At 43.8% G+C, this 25,552-nt stretch overlaps 11 non-coding genes and 1 pseudogene across 11 annotated transcripts; all 12 read right to left on the reverse strand.

Annotated features, from left to right (window-relative positions):
• Positions 1–55: 55 nt before the first annotated feature.
• Positions 56–147, reverse strand: LOC141210820 (U2 spliceosomal RNA; annotated as a pseudogene).
• A 1,117-nt stretch (positions 148–1,264) lies between these two features.
• On the reverse strand, positions 1,265–1,455 carry LOC141208509 (U2 spliceosomal RNA). Its single transcript, XR_012278735.1, has one exon. It is a non-coding gene; the product is annotated as a U2 spliceosomal RNA (small nuclear RNA).
• A 1,123-nt stretch (positions 1,456–2,578) lies between these two features.
• On the reverse strand, positions 2,579–2,769 carry LOC141208510 (U2 spliceosomal RNA). Its single transcript, XR_012278736.1, has one exon. It is a non-coding gene; the product is annotated as a U2 spliceosomal RNA (small nuclear RNA).
• A 1,122-nt stretch (positions 2,770–3,891) lies between these two features.
• On the reverse strand, positions 3,892–4,082 carry LOC141208512 (U2 spliceosomal RNA). Its single transcript, XR_012278738.1, has one exon. It is a non-coding gene; the product is annotated as a U2 spliceosomal RNA (small nuclear RNA).
• A 1,120-nt stretch (positions 4,083–5,202) lies between these two features.
• LOC141208513 (U2 spliceosomal RNA) lies at positions 5,203–5,393 on the reverse strand. Its single transcript, XR_012278739.1, has one exon. It is a non-coding gene; the product is annotated as a U2 spliceosomal RNA (small nuclear RNA).
• A 1,118-nt stretch (positions 5,394–6,511) lies between these two features.
• Positions 6,512–6,702, reverse strand: LOC141208514 (U2 spliceosomal RNA). Its single transcript, XR_012278740.1, has one exon. It is a non-coding gene; the product is annotated as a U2 spliceosomal RNA (small nuclear RNA).
• A 1,119-nt stretch (positions 6,703–7,821) lies between these two features.
• LOC141210679 (U2 spliceosomal RNA) lies at positions 7,822–8,013 on the reverse strand. The gene has a single exon (XR_012280812.1). It is a non-coding gene; the product is annotated as a U2 spliceosomal RNA (small nuclear RNA).
• Positions 8,014–14,409: 6,396 nt separating this feature from the next.
• LOC141208515 (U2 spliceosomal RNA) lies at positions 14,410–14,600 on the reverse strand. Its single transcript, XR_012278741.1, has one exon. It is a non-coding gene; the product is annotated as a U2 spliceosomal RNA (small nuclear RNA).
• A 1,120-nt stretch (positions 14,601–15,720) lies between these two features.
• On the reverse strand, positions 15,721–15,911 carry LOC141208516 (U2 spliceosomal RNA). Its single transcript, XR_012278742.1, has one exon. It is a non-coding gene; the product is annotated as a U2 spliceosomal RNA (small nuclear RNA).
• Positions 15,912–17,032: 1,121 nt separating this feature from the next.
• Positions 17,033–17,223, reverse strand: LOC141208517 (U2 spliceosomal RNA). The gene has a single exon (XR_012278743.1). It is a non-coding gene; the product is annotated as a U2 spliceosomal RNA (small nuclear RNA).
• Positions 17,224–18,345: 1,122 nt separating this feature from the next.
• Positions 18,346–18,536, reverse strand: LOC141209892 (U2 spliceosomal RNA). Its single transcript, XR_012280080.1, has one exon. It is a non-coding gene; the product is annotated as a U2 spliceosomal RNA (small nuclear RNA).
• Positions 18,537–19,658: 1,122 nt separating this feature from the next.
• Positions 19,659–19,848, reverse strand: LOC141210624 (U2 spliceosomal RNA). Its single transcript, XR_012280772.1, has one exon. It is a non-coding gene; the product is annotated as a U2 spliceosomal RNA (small nuclear RNA).
• Positions 19,849–25,552: the final 5,704 nt, after the last annotated feature.

Consider the following 25,552-nt stretch of genomic DNA (forward strand, 5'->3'; position numbering starts at 1 on the left):
CAGATGACTATATTAGCCACCTGGCGTACTAACAAGCGCCTAAACCCCAGTGTGCATAATGTATCAATCTACTAGGGCGGCCAACATCCAAAACCGCCTTTTCGAAAGATACTACACTTGATCTTAGCCAAAAGGCCGAGAAGCGATAACCAGAATTGGTTTCCGACTACGGTGCCACCCAAGGATTCTGAAAAGTCCATTTGTGGAGATGGCCACCTGGACTCCCGTTAAGAAGACATGCTGTCAACCTCTAGATCCCTCACATGCCTGCACTTTTCGGCTTGCTGCTGCTGCAATCCACGCGTTTTAGATCTGCATAACTCCACCTCTTTTAGCACAGTACCCTCAACCCCCGGCTGTTCCCACCCGCCTCAACACCGTTGGAAGGGAGGAGAACCAATTAAGGCGGGGGGGGGGTGGAACGAGCAGCTGTCTACCCTTAGCAGGAGGGTTGCTGATTAATTACCTCTCCTGCTGCTGCTGCTGGCTGTCCAGCAGCAGACTGAAGGTGGCTGCTGCTGTGCGCAGGTATATAAAGGCTCAGAGCCTATTACGACACGCGCAGCCAGCGTTCCATTGCCACATTCCGTCTACTGCAGGCGGGATACCTGGATGGCTGAATGTCACTGAGAAGCTCACAGAGACCGCCATAAGCAACAGTTTAAAAGAATGCCACAGACTAATCAACCAAACTTTTTGGGTTGGTTTCTCTTTTATAGTCTGCAGGCATTAAATGAAAGAAGTCAGTGTTCCAGCAGAGGGAGACAACGTTTCAGAAAAGGCATTGTAGCAAACCAAAAAAGAAATTTTAAGCGCAGCAGAGTAACCAGCTCACATACCTGTTAGCTCAGGTGAGTTTAAAAGGCTGCTGTTGATAACAAGGGCATTTGCTAAATAGATGGTGTGTGTGCAACAATATACTGAAAGGTCAATTATATTGTGCAGCTTATCTCACCACCTGTAGTTATTTAGGTGAAAGCTCCAAAATGCTTGCCTAATATGTCTGTTTATCCAAAAGGAAGTATAGAGGGAGAGCTAGATAGATAGCATTGCATTACATTACATTACATGGCAATGCAATGCACAGTTGCTGAAGTTGAACCAAAATGAGCTTGTCATCTGGCTTCTGCAACTTTTAACATGAAAAATCCAATGAGGAGAAGAAAAGCAAAGCCAAAGAGTCCATCCCAAAATCCGACAAACAAGCAAAATGAACAAAAAGCATTGAATTCAATTCTTTCTGATTTTAGAAACTGCATTAAAGAAGGGGTGCACCGGTCCTGGAGATACTGCAATACCAGGTCAATGCGTGGAGTGGACAGAGCAAGCTCTTTTTCCATCTCCCTGTTCTAAAAATCCATTTAATATATGGTCCCCAGATAGGGGACGTATCAGATATTAAACTGATAAGAACAGATACTACACTTGATCTTAGCCAAAAGGCCGAGAAGCGATAACCAGAATTGGTTTCCGACTACGGTGCCACCCAAGGATTCTGAAAAGTCCATTTGTGGAGATGGCCACCTGGACTCCCGTTAAGAAGACATGCTGTCAACCTCTAGATCCCTCACATGCCTGCACTTTTCGGCTTGCTGCTGCTGCAATCCACGCGTTTTAGATCTGCATAACTCCACCTCTTTTAGCACAGTACCCTCAACCCCCGGCTGTTCCCACCCGCCTCAACACCGTTGGAAGGGAGGAGAACCAATTAAGGCGGGGGGGGGGGGGTGGAACGAGCAGCTGTCTACCCTTAGCAGGAGGGTTGCTGATTAATTACCTCTCCTGCTGCTGCTGCTGCTGGCTGTCCAGCAGCAGACTGAAGGTGGCTGCTGCTGTGCGCAGGTATATAAAGGCTCAGAGCCTATTATGACACGCGCAGCCAGCGTTCCATTGCCACATTCCGTCTACTGCAGGTGGGATACCTGGATGGCTGAATGTCACTGAGAAGCTCACAGAGACCGCCATAAGCAACAGTTTAAAAGAATGCCACAGACTAATCAACCAAACTTTTTGGGTTGGTTTCTCTTTTATAGTCTGCAGGCATTAAATGAAAGAAGTCAGTGTTCCAGCAGAGGGAGACAACGTTTCAGAAAAGGCATTGTAGCAAACCAAAAAAGAAATTTTAAGCGCAGCAGAGTAACCAGCTCACATACCTGTTAGCTCAGGTGAGTTTAAAAGGCTGCTGTTGATAACAAGGGCATTTGCTAAATAGATGGTGTGTGTGCAACAATATACTGAAAGGTCAATTATATTGTGCAGCTTATCTCACCACCTGTAGTTATTTAGGTGAAAGCTCCAAAATGCTTGCCTAATATGTCTGTTTATCCAAAAGGAAGTATAGAGGGAGAGCTAGATAGATAGCATTGCATTACATTACATTACATGGCAATGCAATGCACAGTTGCTGAAGTTGAACCAAAATGAGCTTGTCATCTGGCTTCTGCAACTTTTAACATGAAAAATCCAATGAGGAGAAGAAAAGCAAAGCCAAAGAGTCCATCCCAAAATCCGACAAACAAGCAAAATGAACAAAAAGCATTGAATTCAATTCTTTCTGATTTTAGAAACTGCATTAAAGAAGGGGTGCACCGGTCCTGGAGATACTGCAATACCAGGTCAATGCGTGGAGTGGACAGAGCAAGCTCTTTTTCCATCTCCCTGTTCTAAAAATCCATTTAATATATGGTCCCCAGATAGGGGACGTATCAGATATTAAACTGATAAGAACAGATACTACACTTGATCTTAGCCAAAAGGCCGAGAAGCGATAACCAGAATTGGTTTCCGACTACGGTGCCACCCAAGGATTCTGAAAAGTCCATTTGTGGAGATGGCCACCTGGACTCCCGTTAAGAAGACATGCTGTCAACCTCTAGATCCCTCACATGCCTGCACTTTTCGGCTTGCTGCTGCTGCAATCCACGCGTTTTAGATCTGCATAACTCCACCTCTTTTAGCACAGTACCCTCAACCCCCGGCTGTTCCCACCCGCCTCAACACCGTTGGAAGGGAGGAGAACCAATTAAGGCGGGGGGGGGGGGTGGAACGAGCAGCTGTCTACCCTTAGCAGGAGGGTTGCTGATTAATTACCTCTCCTGCTGCTGCTGCTGCTGGCTGTCCAGCAGCAGACTGAAGGTGGCTGCTGCTGTGCGCAGGTATATAAAGGCTCAGAGCCTATTATGACACGCGCAGCCAGCGTTCCATTGCCACATTCCGTCTACTGCAGGTGGGATACCTGGATGGCTGAATGTCACTGAGAAGCTCACAGAGACCGCCATAAGCAACAGTTTAAAAGAATGCCACAGACTAATCAACCAAACTTTTTGGGTTGGTTTCTCTTTTATAGTCTGCAGGCATTAAATGAAAGAAGTCAGTGTTCCAGCAGAGGGAGACAACGTTTCAGAAAAGGCATTGTAGCAAACCAAAAAAGAAATTTTAAGCGCAGCAGAGTAACCAGCTCACATACCTGTTAGCTCAGGTGAGTTTAAAAGGCTGCTGTTGATAACAAGGGCATTTGCTAAATAGATGGTGTGTGTGCAACAATATACTGAAAGGTCAATTATATTGTGCAGCTTATCTCACCACCTGTAGTTATTTAGGTGAAAGCTCCAAAATGCTTGCCTAATATGTCTGTTTATCCAAAAGGAAGTATAGAGGGAGAGCTAGATAGATAGCATTGCATTACATTACATTACATGGCAATGCAATGCACAGTTGCTGAAGTTGAACCAAAATGAGCTTGTCATCTGGCTTCTGCAACTTTTAACATGAAAAATCCAATGAGGAGAAGAAAAGCAAAGCCAAAGAGTCCATCCCAAAATCCGACAAACAAGCAAAATGAACAAAAAGCATTGAATTCAATTCTTTCTGATTTTAGAAACTGCATTAAAGAAGGGGTGCACCGGTCCTGGAGATACTGCAATACCAGGTCAATGCGTGGAGTGGACAGAGCAAGCTCTTTTTCCATCTCCCTGTTCTAAAAATCCATTTAATATATGGTCCCCAGATAGGGGACGTATCAGATATTAAACTGATAAGAACAGATACTACACTTGATCTTAGCCAAAAGGCCGAGAAGCGATAACCAGAATTGGTTTCCGACTACGGTGCCACCCAAGGATTCTGAAAAGTCCATTTGTGGAGATGGCCACCTGGACTCCCGTTAAGAAGACATGCTGTCAACCTCTAGATCCCTCACATGCCTGCACTTTTCGGCTTGCTGCTGCTGCAATCCACGCGTTTTAGATCTGCATAACTCCACCTCTTTTAGCACAGTACCCTCAACCACCGGCTGTTCCCACCCGCCTCAACACCGTTGGAAGGGAGGAGAACCAATTAAGGCGGGGGGGGGGTGGAACGAGCAGCTGTCTACCCTTAGCAGGAGGGTTGCTGATTAATTACCTCTCCTGCTGCTGCTGCTGCTGGCTGTCCAGCAGCAGACTGAAGGTGGCTGCTGCTGTGCGCAGGTATATAAAGGCTCAGAGCCTATTATGACACGCGCAGCCAGCGTTCCATTGCCACATTCCGTCTACTGCAGGCGGGATACCTGGATGGCTGAATGTCACTGAGAAGCTCACAGAGACCGCCATAAGCAACAGTTTAAAAGAATGCCACAGACTAATCAACCAAACTTTTTGGGTTGGTTTCTCTTTTATAGTCTGCAGGCATTAAATGAAAGAAGTCAGTGTTCCAGCAGAGGGAGACAACGTTTCAGAAAAGGCATTGTAGCAAACCAAAAAAGAAATTTTAAGCGCAGCAGAGTAACCAGCTCACATACCTGTTAGCTCAGGTGAGTTTAAAAGGCTGCTGTTGATAACAAGGGCATTTGCTAAATAGATGGTGTGTGTGCAACAATATACTGAAAGGTCAATTATATTGTGCAGCTTATCTCACCACCTGTAGTTATTTAGGTGAAAGCTCCAAAATGCTTGCCTAATATGTCTGTTTATCCAAAAGGAAGTATAGAGGGAGAGCTAGATAGATAGCATTGCATTACATTACATTACATGGCAATGCAATGCACAGTTGCTGAAGTTCAACCAAAATGAGCTTGTCATCTGGCTTCTGCAACTTTTAACATGAAAAATCCAATGAGGAGAAGAAAAGCAAAGCCAAAGAGTCCATCCCAAAATCCGACAAACAAGCAAAATGAACAAAAAGCATTGAATTCAATTCTTTCTGATTTTAGAAACTGCATTAAAGAAGGGGTGCACCGGTCCTGGAGATACTGCAATACCAGGTCAATGCGTGGAGTGGACAGAGCAAGCTCTTTTTCCATCTCCCTGTTCTAAAAATCCATTTAATATATGGTCCCCAGATAGGGGACGTATCAGATATTAAACTGATAAGAACAGATACTACACTTGATCTTAGCCAAAAGGCCGAGAAGCGATAACCAGAATTGGTTTCCGACTACGGTGCCACCCAAGGATTCTGAAAAGTCCATTTGTGGAGATGGCCACCTGGACTCCCGTTAAGAAGTCATGCTGTCAACCTCTAGATCCCTCACATGCCTGCACTTTTCGGCTTGCTGCTGCTGCAATCCACGCGTTTTAGATCTGCATAACTCCACCTCTTTTAGCACAGTACCCTCAACCCCCGGCTGTTCCCACCCGCCTCAACACCGTTGGAAGGGAGGAGAACCAATTAAGGCGGGGGGGGGGGTGGAACGAGCAGCTGTCTACCCTTAGCAGGAGGGTTGCTGATTAATTACCTCTCCTGCTGCTGCTGCTGGCTGTCCAGCAGCAGACTGAAGGTGGCTGCTGCTGTGCGCAGGTATATAAAGGCTCAGAGCCTATTATGACACGCGCAGCCAGCGTTCCATTGCCACATTCCGTCTACTGCAGGCGGGATACCTGGATGGCTGAATGTCACTGAGAAGCTCACAGAGACCGCCATAAGCAACAGTTTAAAAGAATGCCACAGACTAATCAACCAAACTTTTTGGGTTGGTTTCTCTTTTATAGTCTGCAGGCATTAAATGAAAGAAGTCAGTGTTCCAGCAGAGGGAGACAACGTTTCAGAAAAGGCATTGTAGCAAACCAAAAAAGAAATTTTAAGCGCAGCAGAGTAACCAGCTCACATACCTGTTAGCTCAGGTGAGTTTAAAAGGCTGCTGTTGATAACAAGGGCATTTGCTAAATAGATGGTGTGTGTGCAACAATATACTGAAAGGTCAATTATATTGTGCAGCTTATCTCACCACCTGTAGTTATTTAGGTGAAAGCTCCAAAATGCTTGCCTAATATGTCTGTTTATCCAAAAGGAAGTATAGAGGGAGAGCTAGATAGATAGCATTGCATTACATTACATTACATGGCAATGCAATGCACAGTTGCTGAAGTTGAACCAAAATGAGCTTGTCATCTGGCTTCTGCAACTTTTAACATGAAAAATCCAATGAGGAGAAGAAAAGCAAAGCCAAAGAGTCCATCCCAAAATCCGACAAACAAGCAAAATGAACAAAAAGCATTGAATTCAATTCTTTCTGATTTTAGAAACTGCATTAAAGAAGGGGTGCACCGGTCCTGGAGATACTGCAATACCAGGTCAATGCGTGGAGTGGACAGAGCAAGCTCTTTTTCCATCTCCCTGTTCTAAAAATCCATTTAATATATGGTCCCCAGATAGGGGACGTATCAGATATTAAACTGATAAGAACAGATACTACACTTGATCTTAGCCAAAAGGCCGAGAAGCGATAACCAGAATTGGTTTCCGACTACGGTGCCACCCAAGGATTCTGAAAAGTCCATTTGTGGAGATGGCCACCTGGACTCCCGTTAAGAAGACATGCTGTCAACCTCTAGATCCCTCACATGCCTGCACTTTTCGGCTTGCTGCTGCTGCAATCCACGCGTTTTAGATCTGCATAACTCCACCTCTTTTAGCACAGTACCCTCAACCCCCGGCTGTTCCCACCCGCCTCAACACCGTTGGAAGGGAGGAGAACCAATTAAGGTGGGGGGGGGTGGAACGAGCAGCTGTCTACCCTTAGCAGGAGGGTTGCTGATTAATTACCTCTCCTGCTGCTGCTGCTGCTGGCTGTCCAGCAGCAGATTGAAGGTGGATGCTGCTGTGCGCAGGTATATAAAGGCTCAGAGCCTATTATGACACGCGCAGCCAGCGTTCCATTGCCACATTCCGTCTACTGCAGGCGGGATACCTGGATGGCTGAATGTCACTGAGAAGCTCACAGAGACCGCCATAAGCAACAGTTTAAAAGAATGCCACAGACTAATCAACCAAACTTTTTGGGTTGGTTTCTCTTTTATAGTCTGCAGGCATTAAATGAAAGAAGTCAGTGTTCCAGCAGAGGGAGACAACGTTTCAGAAAAGGCATTGTAGCAAACCAAAAAAGAAATTTTAAGCGCAGCAGAGTAACCAGCTCACATACCTGTTAGCTCAGGTGAGTTTAAAAGGCTGCTGTTGATAACAAGGGCATTTGCTAAATAGATGGTGTGTGTGCAACAATATACTGAAAGGTCAATTATATTGTGCAGCTTATCTCACCACCTGTAGTTATTTAGGTGAAAGCTCCAAAATGCTTGCCTAAAATGTCTGTTTATCCAAAAAGAAGTATAGAGGGAAAGCTAGATAGATAGCATTGCATTACACTACATTACATGGCAATGCAATGCACAGTTGCTGAAGTTGAACCAAAATGAGCTTGTCATCTGGCTTCTGCAACTTTTAACATGAAAAATCCAATGAGGAGAAGAAAAGCAAAGCCAAAGAGTCCATCCCAAAATCCGACAAACAAGCAAAATGAACAAAAAGCATTGAATTCAATTCTTTCTGATTTTAGAAACTGCATTAAAGAAGGGGTGCACCGGTCCTGGAGATACTGCAATACCAGGTCAATGCGTGGAGTGGACGGAGCAAGCTCTTTTTCCATCTCCCTGTTCTAAAAATCCATTTAATATATGGTCCCCAGATAGGGGACGTATCAGATATTAAACTGATAAGAACAGATTTTTTTTTTTTTAATTTGGCTATCCCCTGCAGAGGGATAAAACCGTTTATTAAAACTTTAACAAATTACAAGCATAATTAGACAAATACCAAACGTTAAAAGACAAATGAAATTTACAAAACAAAAAAATACAAAGATTTTAAATAATTAGGTTCCATTGGTCAACAAGCCATTTTTTGGAAATATGTACATTCTTCTTTTTGTCAATTAAATAATAAGTATACATTTCACATAAACATAAACTTAAAACATCATTCACTGATAAAACATCTTGTTTAAAAATAGCAATGTTGCGCGCTTTCCAGAGAGATGACTTGGCGCAGTTCACTGTCTTCCAAGCCATTGTGTACTGGTCCATTGTGGGGCATTCCATAAGTCCGTATAGCACAGTTTTATATGTAAAGTCCTTGAGGTCTGCCACCCTTTCCAGTAGGGGGAGCAGTCTTCTCCAGAAATCCTTTGCAAAATTACATGTCCATAATAGATGTTCCACCGTTTCCTCTTCTTGGCATCCGGCTCTTGGGCAGATGGCAGACCTCACAAATCCTCTTCTGTATTGGAATGCCCGGCAAGGAAGACAGCGGTGCATGCAACTCCAAGCCAGATCTCTCTGTTCATTAAAAAGATAAAAAACGTTAATCATTTTCCAGATAGACATAGATTTGTCATCATCATATCTGTCAACATTACATATTTCCTCACTTTTACGTATTTCTTGAATTAGTTTCTTACTATTTCTTAATTCCTCTATTTTCTTAGTCCCTAAATTAAAATCGGACACTATTTTCCTTAAAATCTCATAATGCGTCGACAAATTAAAAGCATGGGGCACAGATATATTAACTTCATACCATCCAAACTTTCTCATAAAAAATCCTGTATTAAAACGCATAAAAAAGGACCAATAGTGATTCTTAAAAAGGGCATTAAAACAGTAAACGAACAGATGGATTAAAAGAAACCTATTAAAATCTGGAAAATCTTTACCACCTTTTACTTTTGATTTCATCACGATTTCTCTTTTCAGCTTTTCCATTTTTGAGTTCCAAAAGAAGGTAAAACAGGTTTTGGTTATCTTTTTTAAAACATTAACAGGCGGGGGGAAAACCATGCTAAGATACAATAAAAGAGGTAAAATCACCATCTTTAAAACCAATACTTTACCCTCCATTGTAAGTCTCCTCATGTTCCACATACATATTTTCGTATTTACTTTCTGTGTAACTGTTTCCCAACTATTATAACCATCATTATTTTCAGTGAATGATATACCTAAAATGGAAATGGATTCGGAGACATTAATTGGTACATCACGTAAAATCATCCCCCCAACACTTAAAATGTTACACTTATTAAAATTGATTTTAAAACCAGAAGCTAGGCAAAAGGATTGCACTTGATGGAGAGTGGCCGTAAGTGATGGTGCATCTGTACACAAGACCGCCACGTCATCCATGTAGCCTACAACCTTGGCCTCCAAACCACCGCTTCCAGGCAGAGGGACACCGCATATCTGTTTATTTTGGCGTATTGCACATAACATTGGTTCCAGTGCACAGATAAACAGTAGGGGGGACAGAGGGCATCCCTGTTTCACCCCTGACCGTAAAAATACCTCTTGTGTCTTAAAACCATTCACTAAAATCTTACTTGTACAATCCTTGTAAAATGCTTTAAGCGATAGTAAAAACCCTTCTGGTATGCCCATTTTCTCTAAAACTTTAAAAAGATAAAAGTGTGAGACACGGTCAAATGCTTTTTCAAAATCAATAGATAAAATCGCCATTTTCCCCTTTCTGTCTTTCACATCCTCAATACAGTCTTTCACTAAATTCAGATTGTCCCATATACTGCGCCCCGGCACCCCACACACTTGATTAGAATGAATAACTTTGCTGATGACTTCTTTTAGACGATTTGCACAAATTTTAGCCATTATTTTATAGTCACAATTTAAAAGTGTTATTGGTCTCCAGTTTTCTAATTTTGATTTATCACCTTTTTTGTATAGGAGGGAGACTTCACCTTTCTTCCAGGAATTTAATAAAACCTTATTATTAAAAACCTCAGTAAACAAATAAAACAAATCATCTTTTAAAATATCATAAAAACATACATAAAATTCTATTGGGATGCCATCAGGACCAGGGACCTTTCCAGTTTTAAAACTTTTAATAGTTTTTAACACTTCTTGTTCCGTTAAAACTTGGGATAAAAACTCTTGGGATGCGGGATCTAAAACAGCTGTTAGTCCTTGCAGCGAATCATCCATTAATTTATTATCTATATTTTTTCCATTAAAAAGATTAGAAAAAAAAACCTCAACTTTACCCAGCATATTTTTTATATTATTCTCACCATCTATATGGTCAATTATCACTTTTTCTTTTTTATTTTTCCTAAAAAAATATCTGGAACACTTTTCATTTTCTTCTATATGTTGTACTCTAGAACAAAAAATTATCTCTTTTCCTTTTTGTTCTAGCCATTTTGAAATCTCTTCTTTTAAGTTTGAAATATCAAGTTGTACATCTTTCCCATTGTCTCTGAGCTTAAATAATGTTTGTAGGCGGGTATTTAAAATTCTATATTCTTCATATTTTTCTTTGGCTCTACATATACTCTTTTTAATAAAAAAGTCTTTTATTTTTACTTTCATTCTATCCCACCATAAACTCATAGTCTCATTTGTTTTTTTCCCTTTTCTACATTTCCTATAAAACTCAATAAAATCTGATAAAATCTGCGGGTCGGTTAAAAGGGATACGTTCATTTTCCAGCTTTTCTTACCACATTTTTTGTTGTCATTTACTTTTATGGTAAAGGATAAAAGTTTATGGTCTGAAAATATATTAGTTAAAACTTCACATTTGGCAGGTATTGTTTTATCTGAACCAAAAATAAAATCAATCCTAGAGCTACAATTAGCATTGCTCCAAGTGAAACCGGCGTCCTCTGGGCTGTCACTATGACACTCTTTATATATGTCTATCAATTTAGCATCTTTGACTATATCATGTAGCATACCTGAGGTTTTATCGTAGTTCCTGCTTATAGAGCTGGAGCGCCGGTTTTCACCTTTTAAAACACAATTAAAATCCCCTGCTAAGATAAAAGGTTCAGAGTTATTAATAAATAATGGTAAAAGATCAAGCATTTCGGCTATTTCATTTTTCTCTGGGGATCCATAAAAATTTAAAAACTGACATCTAATACCATCAATAAAAGCTTTCACTAATAAAATACGACCTGGTAAAATTTCCTGAATAAAATCAATTAAAACGTTCCCTTTAAAAAGTATGGCTACACCCGCTGATCCTGCAGCATTCGATCCGGACCAGACAGATGGCCCACACTTCCACTCATCTTTATATTTCTGATATGACATTTCATGTGGGATATTACATTCTTGCAGAAAAAATACAGATGCAGTAAAACACGTAAAAAAATTAAAAAGAGCAGTTCTTCTCGTGTTAGATTTTATGCCTCTCACGTTGAGGGAAATACCTTTGAGTTCAGCCATCATTAGAAAATGTAGAAATTTTACTTAGGTAACTAAGAGCAACGGATTTACCTGTCCGATGAACCTGATCAGACCACTGGGCTTGCGCCTCCCTCCTCATCTGATAGTATCGTCACGAGAGTCTCCGTGGAGGAGGAAAGATTACCACATTTATATAAACCCGACGCTACACTGGCATAGCTCGGAGGGCTGGCTGGCAGAACCCGCTGGGTCTCCATTGGCTGGCCATGCAGTTCCTCATCAGGTGGGTCCCCGAGGGGTTCCGCCGCCCCTGTTTGACCTGTAGAAGGTCGTCCTATAGGAGGAGGTTGCGCACAAGGCAGAGCCTCTGACTCTTCAGAGGCAGCAAGATCCCGGTCCCCACCTGTAGCAGCGGAGACCGAAACCCCTGAGGGTCCAGCGTCCACGTCCCCTTCTGGAGAAGTGTCCATCTGTTCACCTCCTGCTGCCTCCTCCGAACCACCCTTTTTCTTTTTCTTAGGACCCACCTTTATCCACTCAGTGCCCTCAGCACTAGGAGACCCAGACTGGGCATGGGCTTCTGTGTCGGTCTTTTGCCGGTCCCTTTTGACCTTACCAGTAGTGCCCTTCTGCTCCTTCTCAGCCCTCCTTTTGGACTCCCGCAGGTCCTGCAGCCAGGTTTTGGGATTTGGTATTTTACCTGTCATAGACTCTGGAGACACTTCACTATTTGGTACGCCCTTATTGTCTCCAGAGGCTCCAGGTTGTTGTTCCTCCTCCTGAGGGGTGGTCTGATCTTTTGGTCCTTGGTCGGACGTCTTGGACTTCCCCTTTTGCTCATCTTCCCGAAATCTGTGAGGGCAAGAAAAATAAAAGTGACCTGGAGTCTGGCAAAAACTGCATTTCTTTTCCTTAGGGCATTCTTTTGTCTCATGTTCTTCACTAGCACAATTTCTACATGATACATGACAGTTTTCTTTTGAATGACCATAGCGCCCACAATTTCTGCAATATACTGGCATCCCAGAAAAGAAGAAATCCCCATTTGTTTGCCCTATTTTGAAACGGGCAGGGGGGAGCCGTATACCACCTGGTGTATTTGGATCTCTTGTACACTTCACAAGGAATTTCCACTTAGATGTCCATATGTTATATTCGTTTAATATCTTCCCAATACATTTAACACTTTTAAAATAAATTGCTAGAAATGACATTACTTCTGGAGCAGAAACAAAGGGCGAAAATATTTTTACAATAACCAGTCTTACCTCATCCAGGACGTGCTCAACAATTTGTATCCCTTTCAAAACAGGACTATTTTCAACTTTTTTTAACTTTTCTAGTACATCTCTAAAAATACCTTCTCCGGTGAATGTGATGTCATAGTCACCTCTTCTGGGATAATCCTGGATGGAGAGAATTTCATTCCTTTGTACGCCAAGAAGGTTCCTGAGCACGTCCTGGACTATATACCCTAATTTCCTCATATCCGAGCCACCCGCCGTGAAGTGAACTCGGATAGAGATTTTTAGCCTCGCATAAAGAGGCACGAGGTTAGGGTCAACCTCCATGGAAAAACGCAACAAGGTTGCAAATTGCAGCCGCTTGCAATCTGCGCTCCCAGTGTTCTTGCAGCGAAAAACACCTGGAAGCTGGGGGATCGCAACTCGTTACCCTGGGACTAAGCCCTCTCCCTAATAGCAGCAAGCAGGTTAAGTCCACCAAAGTGGACGATCCTGCCAGGCCAAGGAGAGGGGTACCCGAGTGCCCTTCAACCACAATCTCCTGCAATAAAGCACTTGATCGTAGCCAAAAGGCCGAGAAGCGATAACCACAATTGGTTTCCGACTACGGTGCCACCCAAGGATTCTGAAAAGTCCATTTGTGGAGATGGCCACCTGGACTCCCGTTAAGAAGACATGCTGTCAACCTCTAGATCCCTCACATGCCTGCACTTTTCGGCTTGCTGCTGCTGCAATCCACGCGTTTTAGATCTGCATAACTCCACCTCTTTTAGCACAGTACCCTCAACCCCCGGCTGTTCCCACCCGCCTCAACACCGTTGGAAGGGAGCAGAACCAATTAAGGCGGGGGGGGGGGTGGAACGAGCAGCTGTCTACCCTTAGCAGGAGGGTTGCTGATTAATTACCTCTCCTGCTGCTGCTGCTGCTGGCTGTCCAGCAGCAGACTGAAGGTGGCTGCTGCTGTGCGCAGGTATATAAAGGCTCAGAGCCTATTATGACACGCGCAGCCAGCGTTCCATTGCCACATTCCGTCTACTGCAGGCGGGATACCTGGATGGCTGAATGTCACTGAGAAGCTCACAGAGACCGCCATAAGCAACAGTTTAAAAGAATGCCACAGACTAATCAACCAAACTTTTTGGGTTGGTTTCTCTTTTATAGTCTGCAGGCATTAAATGAAAGAAGTCAGTGTTCCAGCAGAGGGAGACAACGTTTCAGAAAAGGCATTGTAGCAAACCAAAAAAGAAATTTTAAGCGCAGCAGAGTAACCAGCTCACATACCTGTTAGCTCAGGTGAGTTTAAAAGGCTGCTGTTGATAACAAGGGCATTTGCTAAATAGATGGTGTGTGTGCAACAATATACTGAAAGGTCAATTATATTGTGCAGCTTATCTCACCACCTGTAGTTATTTAGGTGAAAGCTCCAAAATGCTTGCCTAATATGTCTGTTTATCCAAAAGGAAGTATAGAGGGAGAGCTAGATAGATAGCATTGCATTACATTACATTACATGGCAATGCAATGCACAGTTGCTGAAGTTGAACCAAAATGAGCTTGTCATCTGGCTTCTGCAACTTTTAACATGAAAAATCCAATGAGGAGAAGAAAAGCAAAGCCAAAGAGTCCATCCCAAAATCCGACAAACAAGCAAAATGAACAAAAAGCATTGAATTCAATTCTTTCTGATTTTAGAAACTGCATTAAAGAAGGGGTGCACCGGTCCTGGAGATACTGCAATACCAGGTCAATGCGTGGAGTGGACAGAGCAAGCTCTTTTTCCATCTCCCTGTTCTAAAAATCCATTTAATATATGGTCCCCAGATAGGGGACGTATCAGATATTAAACTGATAAGAACAGATACTACACTTGATCTTAGCCAAAAGGCCGAGAAGCGATAACCAGAATTGGTTTCCGACTACGGTGCCACCCAAGGATTCTGAAAAGTCCATTTGTGGAGATGGCCACCTGGACTCCCGTTAAGAAGACATGCTGTCAACCTCTAGATCCCTCACATGCCTGCACTTTTCGGCTTGCTGCTGCTGCAATCCACGCGTTTTAGATCTGCATAACTCCACCTCTTTTAGCACAGTACCCTCAACCCCCGGCTGTTCCCACCCGCCTCAACACCGTTGGAAGGGAGGAGAACCAATTAAGGCGGGGGGGGGGTGGAACGAGCAGCTGTCTACCCTTAGCAGGAGGGTTGCTGATTAATTACCTCTCCTGCTGCTGCTGCTGCTGGCTGTCCAGCAGCAGACTGAAGGTGGCTGCTGCTGTGCGTAGGTATATAAAGGCTCAGAGCCTATTATGACACGCGCAGCCAGCGTTCCATTGCCACATTCCGTCTACTGCAGGCGGAATACCTGGATGGCTGAATGTCACTGAGAAGCTCACAGAGACCGCCATAAGCAACAGTTTAAAAGAATGCCACAGACTAATCAACCAAACTTTTTGGGTTGGTTTCTCTTTTATAGTCTGCAGGCATTAAATGAAAGAAGTCAGTGTTCCAGCAGAGGGAGACAATGTTTCAGAAAAGGCATTGTAGCAAACCAAAAAAGAAATTTTAAGCGCAGCAGAGTAACCAGCTCACATACCTGTTAGCTCAGGTGAGTTTAAAAGGCTGCTGTTGATAACAAGGGCATTTGCTAAATAGATGGTGTGTGTGCAACAATATACTGAAAGGTCAATTATATTGTGCAGCTTATCTCACCACCTGTAGTTATTTAGGTGAAAGCTCCAAAATGCTTGCCTAATATGTCTGTTTATCCAAAAGGAAGTATAGAGGGAGAGCTAGATAGATAGCATTGCATTACATTACATTACATGGCAATGCAATGCACAGTTGCTGAAGTTGAACCAAAATGAGCTTGTCATCTGGCTTCTGCAACTTTTAACATGAAAAATCCAATGAGGAGAAGAAAAGCAAAGCCAAAGAGTCCATCCCAAAATCCGACAAACAAGCAAAATGAACAAAAAGCATTGAATTCAATTCTTTCTGATTTTAGAAACTGCATTAAAGAAGGGGTGCACCGGTCCTGGAGATACTGCAATACCAGGTCAATGCGTGGAGTGGACAGAGCAAGCTCTTTTTCCATCTCCCTGTTCTAAAAATCCATTTAATATATGGTCCCCAGATAGGGGACGTATCAGATATTAAACTGATAAGAACAGATACTACACTTGATCTTAGCCAAAAGGCCGAGAAGCGATAACCAGAATTGGTTTCCGACTACGGTGCCACCCAAGGATTCTGAAAAGTCCATTTGTGGAGATGGCCACCTGGACTCCCGTTAAGAAGACATGCTGTCAACCTCTAGATCCCTCACATGCCTGCACTTTTCGGCTTGCTGCTGCTGCAATCCACGCGTTTTAGATCTGCATAACTCCACCTCTTTTAGCACAGTACCCTCAACCCCCGGCTGTTCCCACCCGCCTCAACACCGTTGGAAGGGAGGAGAACCAATTAAGGCGGGGGGGGGGGTGGAACGAGCAGCTGTCTACCCTTAGCAGGAGGGTTGCTGATTAATTACCTCTCCTGCTGCTGCTGCTGCTGGCTGTCCAGCAGCAGACTGAAGGTGGCTGCTGCTGTGCGCAGGTATATAAAGGCTCAGAGCCTATTATGACACGCGCAGCCAGCGTTCCATTGCCACATTCCGTCTACTGCAGGCGGGATACCTGGATGGCTGAATGTCACTGAGAAGCTCACAGAGACCGCCATAAGCAACAGTTTAAAAGAATGCCACAGACTAATCAACCAAACTTTTTGGGTTGGTTTCTCTTTTATAGTCTGCAGGCATTAAATGAAAGAAGTCAGTGTTCCAGCAGAGGGAGACAACGTTTCAGAAAAGGCATTGTAGCAAACCAAAAAAGAAATTTTAAGCGCAGCAGAGTAACCAGCTCACATACCTGTTAGCTCAGGTGAGTTTAAAAGGCTGCTGTTGATAACAAGGGCATTTGCTAAATAGATGGTGTGTGTGCAACAATATACTGAAAGGTCAATTATATTGTGCAGCTTATCTCACCACCTGTAGTTATTTAGGTGAAAGCTCCAAAATGCTTGCCTAATATGTCTGTTTATCCAAAAGGAAGTATAGAGGGAGAGCTAGATAGATAGCATTGCATTACATTACATTACATGGCAATGCAATGCACAGTTGCTGAAGTTGAACCAAAATGAGCTTGTCATCTGGCTTCTGCAACTTTTAACATGAAAAATCCAATGAGGAGAAGAAAAGCAAAGCCAAAGAGTCCATCCCAAAATCCGACAAACAAGCAAAATGAACAAAAAGCATTGAATTCAATTCTTTCTGATTTTAGAAACTGCATTAAAGAAGGGGTGCACCGGTCCTGGAGATACTGCAATACCAGGTCAATGCGTGGAGTGGACAGAGCAAGCTCTTTTTCCATCTCCCTGTTCTAAAAATCCATTTAATATATGGTCCCCAGATAGGGGACGTATCAGATATTAAACTGATAAGAACAGATACTACACTTGATCTTAGCCAAAAGGCCGAGAAGCGATAACCAGAATTGGTTTCCGACTACGGTGCCACCCAAGGATTCTGAAAAGTCCATTTGTGGAGATGGCCACCTGGACTCCCGTTAAGAAGACATGCTGTCAACCTCTAGATCCCTCACATGCCTGCACTTTTCGGCTTGCTGCTGCTGCAATCCACGCGTTTTAGATCTGCATAACTCCACCTCTTTTAGCACAGTACCCTCAACCCCCGGCTGTTCCCACCCGCCTCAACACCGTTGGAAGGGAGGAGAACCAATTAAGGCGGGGGGGGGGGGTGGAACGAGCAGCTGTCTACCCTTAGCAGGAGGGTTGCTGATTAATTACCTCTCCTGCTGCTGCTGCTGCTGGCTGTCCAGCAGCAGACTGAAGGTGGCTGCTGCTGTGCGCAGGTATATAAAGGCTCAGAGCCTATTATGACACGCGCAGCCAGCGTTCCATTGCCACATTCCGTCTACTGCAGGCGGGATACCTGGATGGCTGAATGTCACTGAGAAGCTCACAGAGACCGCCAAAAGCAACAGTTTAAAAGAATGCCACAGACTAATCAACCAAACTTTTTGGGTTGGTTTCTCTTTTATAGTCTGCAGGCATTAAATGAAAGAAGTCAGTGTTCCAGCAGAGGGAGACAACGTTTCAGAAAAGGCATTGTAGCAAAACAAAAAAGAAATTTTAAGCGCAGCAGAGTAACCAGCTCACATACCTGTTAGCTCAGATGAGTTTAAAAGGCTGCTGTTGATAACAAGGGCATTTGCTAAATAGATGGTGTGTGTGCAACAATATACTGAAAGGTCAATTATATTGTGCAGCTTATCTCACCACCTGTAGTTATTTAGGTGAAAGCTTCAAAATGCTTGCCTAATATGTCTGTTTATCCAAAAGGAAGTATAGAGGGAGAGCTAGATAGATAGCATTGCATTACATTACATTACATGGCAATGCAATGCACAGTTGCTGAAGTTGAACCAAAATGAGCTTGTCATCTGGCTTCTGCAACTTTTAACATGAAAAATCCAATGAGGAGAAGAAAAGCAAAGCCAAAGAGTCCATCCCAAAATCCGACAAACAAGCAAAATGAACAAAAAGCATTGAATTCAATTCTTTCTGATTTTAGAAACTGCATTAAAGAAGGGGTGCACCGGTCCTGGAGATACTGCAATACCAGGTCAATGCGTGGAGTGGACAGAGCAAGCTCTTTTTCCATCTCCCTGTTCTAAAAATCCATTTAATATATGGTCCCCAGATAGGGGACGTATCAGATATTAAACTGATAAGAACAGATACTACACTTGATCTTAGCCAAAAGGCCGAGAAGTGATAACCAGAATTGGTTTCCGACTACGGTGCCACCCAAGGATTCTGAAAAGTCCATTTGTGGAGATGGCCACCTGGACTCCCGTTAAGAAGACATGCTGTCAACCTCTAGATCCCTCACATGCCTGCACTTTTCGGCTTGCTGCTGCTGCAATCCACGCGTTTTAGATCTGCATAACTCCACCTCTTTTAGCACAGTACCCTCAACCCCCGGCTGTTCCCACCCGCCTCAAAACCGTTGGAAGGGAGGAGAACCAATTAAGGCGGGGGGGGGGGGTGGAACGAGCAGCTGTCTACCCTTAGCAGGAGGGTTGCTGATTAATTACCTCTCCTGCTGCTGCTGCTGCTGGCTGTCCAGCAGCAGACTGAAGGTGGCTGCTGCTGTGCGCAGGTATATAAAGGCTCAGAGCCTATTATGACACGCGCAGCCAGCGTTCCATTGCCACATTCCGTCTACTGCAGGCGGGATACCTGGATGGCTGAATGTCACTGAGAAGCTCACAGAGACCGCCATAAGCAACAGTTTAAAAGAATTCCACAGACTAATCAACCAAACTTTTTGGGTTGGTTTCTCTTTTATAGTCTGCAGGCATTAAATGAAAGAAGTCAGTGTTCCAGCAGAGGGAGACAACGTTTCAGAAAAGGCATTGTAGCAAACCAAAAAAGAAATTTTAAGCGCAGCAGAGTAACCAGCTCACATACCTGTTAGCTCAGGTGAGTTTAAAAGGCTGCTGTTGATAACAAGGGCATTTGCTAAATAGATGGTGTGTGTGCAACAATATACTGAAAGGTCAATTATATTGTGCAGCTTATCTCACCACCTGTAGTTATTTAGGTGAAAGCTCCAAAATGCTTGCCTAATATGTCTGTTTATCCAAAAGGAAGTATAGAGGGAGAGCTAGATAGATAGCATTGCATTACATTACATTACATGGCAATGCAATGCACAGTTGCTGAAGTTGAACCAAAATGAGCTTGTCATCTGGCTTCTGCAACTTTTAACATGAAAAATCCAATGAGGAGAAGAAAAGCAAAGCCAAAGAGTCCATCCCAAAATCCGACAAACAAGCAAAATGAACAAAAAGCATTGAATTCAATTCTTTCTGATTTTAGAAACTGCATTAAAGAAGGGGTGCACCGGTCCTGGAGATACTGCAATACCAGGTCAATGCGTGGAGTGGACAGAGCAAGCTCTTTTTCCATCTCCCTGTTCTAAAAATCCATTTAATATATGGTCCCCAGATAGGGGACGTATCAGATATTAAACTGATAAGAACAGATCAGGTTTCAACATATTTTATTAAGTGCGTAAAAGATGGTTTACAATCAAAAACAACAACACAAACAGTACATTAATAAAACACAGAATTCCACCCATAAAAACCCCATATACGATTGGCATCCCTTCTCCCAATACATTTGACATCCCTCAAGTAATAAATATACATCTGGCTAAAAGCAATTTTCAGACAATCCTTCACAGAAATAGCATCACGTTTAAAAAGTAAGATATTGCGTGCCTTCCAAAGGGCGTCTTTAAAACAGTTAATCATACACCAACATATACAATACTGTTGAGGGGTCGGACATTTAAAAAGGCCATATAAAACATATTCATGGTTAAAATCTCTTAAACCGCAAGTCCATTTTAAAAGAATCCCAACTTTGTGCCAAAGTTCCTGTGCAAATGGGCAATTCCACATAAGGTGCAAGGTGGTTTCGTCATTAACACATGAGTCTCTGGGGCATTTTGCTCTGGCCACCAGGCCTCTCCTGTGTTGAAACTCTCTGGTGGGGAGGCACTGGTGGACCACCATCCATGCGATATCCTTATGTCCATTTGCTAAGAATTTCCCGAAGACATTCTTCCAAACTTGCTTCGATCTATCTTCTGAGAAATTTACTATGGGGGTCACATCTTCATTCCTCCTCAGAAAAGATAAAAGCTTCTTGCGGTCTTTAAAAATGTCCATATTAAAATCACCAAGGCTATAAAATCGAACAGTCTTTTCTAAGATTGCTTGGTGTTTGGGGGGGCATAGTAAAACAGGGGAATTCAACGACAACTTAAACCATCTTTTAAAAATCATCCCACAAGTATATTTTAAAAAATAACTTAGCGCACTATTACCATTAAAATGTTTGAAACAAAAGCAGAAATAATTTAAATACAAATAAATATGTAAGTCGGGGACATCCCTTCCGCCGTTCATTTTATTCTTCCTCATTATTTCACGCCTTAATTTTTCCATTTTGGAGTTCCATAAAAACATAAAGATCATCCTAGTCATTTTTTTAATTAAAACATCAGAGGGGGGGTACACCATAGCTATATACAGTATGAGGGGTAACAACACTGATTTTATAATTAAAATTTTCCCCTCCATTGTTAGGGACCTCAAACCCCAAAATGATATTTTCTTTGACATTTTTTCTATGACATTCTCCCAGCTTTGAGTTCCCACATTCTCCTCGTTAAAAACAACTCCAAGAATTTTTACATTGTCTTGTTTTATAGTGAGCTGCGGGAGTTGGGCGGTGTCCCAGGATCCCAAAGTCAGACATTCAGATTTATTTAAATTAAGTTTCAAACCGGATGCCTGGGAAAAAAAATCAATGCGCAACACCGCCCTCCGGAGGGAAGCAGGGTCCACGCACACAACCGTCACGTCATCCATGTAGCCAAAGACTCTCACATCACTGCCACCTCCGCCAGGAACAGGAACCCCTCTAATCACTTTGTCTTTTCTTATTGCGCTCAGCAGGGGCTCCATGGCGCAGATGAACAGGATGGGCGACAAGGGGCATCCCTGCTTCACTCCGGACTCAAGGGGAACTCCATCTGTTAAAAAGCCATTAAGAGAAATTTGACTAAAACAATTTTTATATAAAATCTTAATACAATTTAAAAGCATATTAGGGATACCCATTCTTTTTAAAACTCTAAAAAGAAATCTATGAGAGACTCTATCGAAAGCTTTTTCAAAATCTAGGGCTAAAAGAGCTACATTTTGACCCCGGTCTCTGGAATACCAAATTACATCCCTTAATACGTTTAAAACCTCTGAAATACTTCTGCCTGGTACACTACAAACCTGCTCAGGCCGGATCAGTTTGGCAATGACACTCCTGAGCCGGTCAGCAACCACCTTAGCAAGTACCTTGTAATCAACATTTAGGAGAGTTATGGGTCTCCAATTCGCTAGAGTACTGCGGTCACCTTTTTTATATATCAAAGACACCACTCCTCTCCTCCACGAAAATGGCAACTGTTCAGAAATAAAAACTTCTTTAAAAAGCATAAAAAGGTCCTCTTTTAAAATGTCCCAAAAAGTAAGGTAAAATTCTACAGGTAGTCCGTCACACCCAGGTGCTTTACCCTTAGAGAAACTTTTAAAAACATAAAATAATTCCTCTAAAATAATATCGCGTTCTAAAAACTCCTGGTCCGTAAAATTTAACTTAAAATCGAGATCATTAAGAGCATCAGATAAAAAGGACTCATCTATACACTTTTTACTAAAAAGATGCTTATAAAAGTTAAAAGTAGCATTCAACATTCCCTGCATAGATGTTTCACCCTCTAGATTTGTGATCACTTCTCTTTTATCCATGACTTTTTTGAAGAAGAAGCGAGAGCACTTCTCCCCCTCCTCCAAGTGCTGCACTCTAGAGTTAAAAATAATCTCTTTCCCCTTTGTGTCTATGCAGTTCTGGATTTCAGTTTTTAGGCTAGCAATATCATCTCCCACCTCCACCCCTAGCTCTTTGAATTTAAAAAGTGTTTGTAGTTTGGTGTTAAGATCACTAAAACATCTTTTTTTCTCTCTAGCTTTACGTCTCCCTGCTTTTATAAAAAACATTCTGACTTTTTTTTTCAAATTTTCCCACCAGGTTACCATAGGGGCATCAGAAGGTTTTTGTCGCCGCCAGTCTTGATAGGCTTTACCAAAGTCTTGTCGAATCAGAGGGTCCTCCAGCAGGTAAGTACTTAGACGCCAGAGGCCCCTGTTGACCCTCTGTTCATCCCGGTATTCTAGGTGCACCTCCAAGCCCTTATGGTCAGAAAATATATTTGATGTTAAAACACATTTTACAGGGTTAAAATCATCTGATAGGAAAATAAAATCGATCCTGGAAGACACCCCTCTTCCGGACCACGTATAACCAGGGTCCGTCGGCAGAAATGACCTCCACGCATCGCATAATTTAAAATCAGTTATAAAATCTTTCAATAGATGACATGACTTATCCAATTTGCGTAAAGGGCCACCCCCCGCTCGTTGTTCACTAGCACAAAGACAATTAAAATCACCCCCTACGATCAGGGGAGATGACCCAGTACAGTACAATGGCAATATCCCAAATAAATTAATTCTCTCTTGCTTATCAGGGGAAGCATAAACATTCATTACACGTAGGGTAAAACCATTAAATTTAAAATGCACTAAAACCACTCTGCCTGGTACTATTTCTGTGACAGTATTTATAGTAATATTTCTCCCACGACAGAGGAAGCCCACCCCCGCTGACTTGTTGTCATTGGAGCCAGACCAGATGGAGGGCCCCAGTCTCCAATCTGTCTTGATGTCATTATAATTTAGTGCATGTTGTATCCCGCATTCCTGTAATAAACATATGTCAAAGTCAGTGGTTTCTAAGTACTTAAATAGAGCAGCCCTACGAACTGGGCTCTTTAATGACCTCACATTCAGTGAGACAAGTCTTAATGTGGGCATTCATAGGTCAGGGTGGTGGATCTTCCATGAGGACACCTGACTCAAAGCCCTGTATGTCAAATTGCTCCAGGACATCCGGGCTAGAGGACCCAAACGACTCGATATTCTGTGAGCTGGCGGTTGCCCCCTCGTAGGTCACGGTTCCCAGCCACATTCCAGGAGACGATGGGGCTTCGACATTCCGTCTCTTTTTCGGGGCAGACTCCACCAGGTCACTGGTGCAGTCCTCCTCTTCCTCCACCTCCTCCAGGGGGAGAGACTGGTCCATCAGGATAAGATCACCAACACAGATTCCCTGATGTTCGCCACCTAGAAGCAAAGCCCCCTCATCTGGCTGGCTAATCGCCCTGGAAGATCCTGAGGCCATCGCTGCGTGGTCCCCTGTAGCCAACCGCAGAGGGGCACCACCCTCCAGCCCAACAGGATCGGTATCGGGAACCATCGACACGGAGGATACCCTCCCAGAAGGAGGACCCCTCCGCTCCGGTCCATGCGAGGTCCGCCCATCGTTAAGGGACTTCGATGCAGGGGCCGCCCCAGAGGGGCCTCCGGCTCCCTGCTCCATCCCAGCCTTCTCGCCCTTCGAACCGCCCTCCGACGCCGGCCCGCCAGTGAAGACCGGCGGGCGCATCGGCTCAGCTGCAGAAGATGCAGCTTCTGCGTAGGTCCTGGTCCTGGTCCTGTTGGGGCATCCTCGGAACATGTGCCCCGCCTCACCACAAAGATTGCATTTCCTCCCAGCGGGACAGTCCTTCATTAAATGTCCGTAACAGCTGCAATTATTGCAGCGGTCTACTTTCCTGCCCGTGCAGGACGTTTGGGTATGACCCATTTGTCCACAGTTCCTGCAACATACCGGCATTCCAGGGTAAAATAAGTAGCCTCTGCTCTTACCGATCACAAATGTTGAGGGAGGGTGTAGCATTCCTCCCACTCCGCTTGGGTCCCTCTTTAGACGGGCCATGTACCTCCTCTTGCCGCACCAGAAGCCTACCGCGTTCTTCACAGTGCCCAGGTATCTCAGATCATCACAATAACGGATAAGGTAGGTCGAGATGTCTGCAGCTTCCACAAAGGGGTTCGGGAAATGCACCACGATAGGGATCTCGTCATAGGCATACAAGAGACAAAAGGTTAGTCCATCCAATTCATCTAAGTAGTTTTTCTCATTTACCTTTTGTACAAGTTGGTGACAGCATCCCTGGCTCTTGAAGGTGATGGTGTAAGTCCCCTTGTACTCATTGTCCTGGAAGCAGAATATGTCTTCCCGCCGAAACTCCAGAACTCCAAGCAGAATCCTATGGCAGATGTAGTCCAAGTTCTTCTCCGTCTTCGATCCTGCTCCAACTTCAATCCTCACGGTGTTCCGCATCCGGGCATCACCCGATGAATATGTGAGCGTTGCCGGCATCCTTCACTCAGGAACGTACCGACTCTTCTCTCTGAAAGGCGCAAGCCTTCATGGGATCCCTTCCCGTTGCTCCCGGACTAATCCTTCCTCCCAATAGCAGCAGGGGGGTTAAGTCCCTCCGAAGAGGAACGATCCCCCCAGGCCGAGAGAAAGGGTACCAAGAGCACCTCACACAGGTAAACCTGATAGATCGTGCCAAAAGGCCGAGAAGCGATAACCAGAATTGGTTTCCGACTACGGTGCCACCCAAGGATTCTGAAAAGTCCATTTGTGGAGATGGCCACCTGGACTCCCGTTAAGAAGACATGCTGTCAACCTCTAGATCCCTCACATGCCTGCACTTTTCGGCTTGCTGCTGCTGCAATCCACGCGTTTTAGATCTGCATAACTCCACCTCTTTTAGCACAGTACCCTCAACCCCCGGCTGTTCCCACCCGCCTCAACACCGTTGGAAGGGAGGAGAACCAATTAAAGCGGGTGGGGGGGTGGAACGAGCAGCTGTCTACCCTTAGCAGGAGGGTTGCTGATTAATTACCCCTCCTGCTGCTGCTGCTGCTGGCTGTCCAGCAGCAGACTGAAGGTGGCTGCTGCTGTGCGCAGGTATATAAAGGCTCAGAGCCTATTATGACACGCGCAGCCAGCGTTCCATTGCCACATTCCGTCTACTGCAGGCGGGATACCTGGATGGCTGAATGTCACTGAGAAGCTCACAGAGACCGCCATAAGCAACAGTTTAAAAGAATGCCACAGACTAATCAACCAAACTTTTTGGGTTGGTTTCTCTTTTATAGTCTGCAGGCATTAAATGAAAGAAGTCAGTGTTCCAGCAGAGGGAGACAACGTTTCAGAAAAGGCATTGTAGCAAACCAAA

This window comes from Phyllobates terribilis, unplaced genomic scaffold, assembly GCF_046119375.1.
Source record: "Phyllobates terribilis strain yellow unplaced genomic scaffold, ASM4611937v1 Scaffold_169__1_contigs__length_4117513, whole genome shotgun sequence".
In the NCBI taxonomy this organism is placed as follows: domain Eukaryota; kingdom Metazoa; phylum Chordata; class Amphibia; order Anura; family Dendrobatidae; genus Phyllobates; species Phyllobates terribilis.